The sequence below is a fragment of the Tarenaya hassleriana genome, unplaced genomic scaffold (assembly GCF_000463585.1).
Source record: "Tarenaya hassleriana unplaced genomic scaffold, ASM46358v1 Cleome2, whole genome shotgun sequence".
Lineage (NCBI taxonomy): Eukaryota > Viridiplantae > Streptophyta > Magnoliopsida > Brassicales > Cleomaceae > Tarenaya > Tarenaya hassleriana.
The window spans coordinates 234,285-237,549 of NW_010965372.1; the positions used below are offsets into that span (position 1 = coordinate 234,285).

The 3,265-nt window shown below is 36.5% G+C and overlaps 1 long non-coding RNA gene across 1 annotated transcript; it reads right to left on the minus strand.

Moving 5' to 3' along the window:
- Positions 1–1,080: 1,080 nt before the first annotated feature.
- LOC104811370 lies at positions 1,081–1,543 on the minus strand. Its single transcript, XR_771448.1, has 3 exons — positions 1,451–1,543; positions 1,277–1,376; positions 1,081–1,197 (listed from the first exon to the last, which is right to left on the minus strand). It is a non-coding gene; the product is annotated as an uncharacterized LOC104811370 (long non-coding RNA).
- Positions 1,544–3,265: the final 1,722 nt, after the last annotated feature.

The window sequence follows — 3,265 nt, forward strand, 5'->3', positions numbered from 1 at the left end:
GCAGGAAATCGCCCGGGATTTTCGGATTTCCACCGAAAATCGTCCAAAAACCCTAAATTGCAGAAATTCTCCGAAGCATCACCAAGGGAGAGAAGGAGAGAGGAAAGACTTACCTCGCGGCGTCGGACAGCTGGGTTGGACGGTGGGTTGGCAGAAATCGCCGGAAATCGGCCGGAAATCGCAGAGAGTTTCGTCGAGCGGAGAAGAAAGAAGAGGGATCGGGTTATGTATTACATATTGCGACGGAACTTAACCGTCGGTACCCGTCGCTAATGTTTGAACACGTGGCCATTAGCGACGGGTACCGACGGTTAAGTTCCGTCGCAAAAGGTTTTTAAAATTTTTAAAAAATTTGCGAAAATTTCAGGAAAAAGGGCGGAAAATATTACCGACAATTACCGACGGATAATGTCCGTCGCAAATTAGAAAAAAATAATAAAAAAAATAAAAATAAAAATACACACATTACAAGACTAATCAAATGAAAGATACAATACATATTTAATCAAATGAACCATAAGATGATGTCTCCGTTGTTTCGGGATTGGTGTCACTGCTCTCGCCTTCTTCATCGAGGTTTCCAATTTCTAGTTCTTCAACTATCCCTTGTTCCACTGCTAGCGTCTCCACATCAATTGTTTCTGCGACTGCTGCAACCGTGTGTTCTTCCTGTAGCGGGGTTTGTTCCACTGATCCATCATATGTAATGGTCCCTCTTGGATTAATCTTGATAACGGCCTTCCAATCGATGTCACTTCTTCGCGTTTTATCTCTTGGATAAGGGATAAAACATACCTGATCTGCTTGGGATGCCAGTATAAAAGGATCGTATTTTCTATATCGACGGGAGTAACAAATATCAGTGATCCCTGATTTGTTGATCCGTATTCCGCGTCCTGGCGTCGGATCAAACCAATCACATCTGAAAATCATCACTTTGAGTCCAATATGACCCGGGTATTGTACTTGGAAAATTTGCTGAAGAATGCCATGGAAATCTGGTTCATCATCCGAAGCACAATAACTCGAGCCTTTCACACATATACCATAATTTGCCGTCGAACGATGTTGTCCATGTTCATATGTATGAAATAAATATCCTCTCGTAGAGAACATTGGCCAACATTTGACCAGCCGAATGGGACCTTGAACTAACTCGTGTAACCACAATGGATGATCTTCTTGCGATGATTCAATCTGTAAAAAAAAATCAACCAACAATTTGGCATGTGGTTAGTGTTCTTCCCTATGCGATATTATTTAATTAATTACGTACAAATTCTTTTAACCAGGTTGCGAATCCGTTCTCTTTAATCTGGCTTAACTGATCATCGTTTACATCACCGTACGTATTGAATACCTGATCATCAAAAATCCTACAAAAACCACAAGACAAGTTATAAAAGTTTAACTATCCATTGAATTAAAAAATAAATACGTATATACGCACCTTTCGAACGGTAGAACTTCTTCACAGTTCAACAAAACATACGTGTGGACCACATGGTAATCTTTGTCCGATAAATGTGCATCGATTTCTCGACCACAACATGTGTGACGGACTTTCCATAGAACCGGCAACTACACTATGATAGCATTTCGTCGGAATGTGTGACGATTAATTAATCTGATGGAAACATCCGTCGGAAAACGAATTTTTTTGCGGAAAAAAATAAAAATTGAAAATTTAAATAAATTATAAAAAAATATATATAGCAATCAAATATACTTACACATACATATAAACACATACACATATACACACATACACATTCACATTCACATACATACACAACATATACATACACATACATATTCATATATATACACACATACACATTCATACATATACATATTCACATTCACATACATAAATACATACACACAATACACACATTAACAACACAGGCACACAAAATACACACAAAATATACACACATACACATATACATATACATGTATACACATAAAATACACACTCATCCACATATACATATATACATGATATACTTATATACATACCCTGGCAAATTTTAGAAGAAAAATGATTGGAGAAGATTGGAGAAGATTGATATTTTTCTCTCAAAATTTCAAAATCTGAAGGAGAAAGACGAAATCGCGATTTTTATTAAGTGTTGTGACGGAAATTTCTGTCGTAATCCGTCGCAAAACGAATACGAAAATTTGAAAATTTTTATCAAAAATAATGAAAATAAATGAATCAGTATTTGCGACGGAAATCCGTAGCAAATTTTGGAAGATAAATAAAATAAATTAAAAATAATATTTGAGACAGAAATTTATGTCGCAATCCGTCGCAAATTTTGGGACACATTAAAATTTCCGTCACAAATAATATTTTTTGTTATGATGGCAACGTCTACGTCGCAAAGTTTTGACGGATTTTGTGATTGTTTGCTATGTGAAAATTTTTTCCACATTCTGTTCATGAAACCGTTGTATTCCGTCGTATTTTTGTATGCGACAGAATTTAAAACCGCTGTATTCCGTTGCACTTTGGTATATGACGGAAAATTTCGTCGCAAGTTTCGTAGCTATATGAAGATTTTCTTGTTCTTTGAAGATTTTTAAGAGAAGAAAAATACCGTTTAGAATCAGGCTCTAGCAAGCTTGATTCTGAGAGTCGGAATCTATTCTAAAGTTTGGAGACCTCAAGAAGCGTTAATTGGCTTCTTCAACACCTAAGTTGTGATCAATAACCTACAATCAAATCGTGAATCCAAGGGATTCTAATAAAGTTTGTTTTATTCTCTTGAAATTCTTCATCAAAAAATTTGTCCAAATGTTGGACTTGACTTGATTTGCAAAAAAACATCAATATTCTATTGGTGATATAAGTATAATAAATTGTGTATATTTGATATATCCTACATTTAAGGAAGTTGTTGCACTTACGGTTACATACTTATGTATATATACTCAAGCATGCATATTAATAAAGTTACTTATATGGTACTAAGAGCCTAAATTAAACTCCAAAACCTTAGCACCGTCGTCACCGCCTTTTGCACCCCTTTCCGACACCATTGTCCTTTGGTTTCGTCAACCCTTGCTCTCATGACTACTCCTACATCACTGCCAACAGCTGAAGCCAAATCCTCCTCAATAGATATCGTCGCCACTTTCAATCCCAAAGATCCTCGGAAATCTCTTCTTTCTATCGACATGGCAAACGTCTCCTAATTTACTCCGATGAACTACATTTCTTGGAGTGTCCAAGTTCGCTTCTTGCTCGAAGGATATC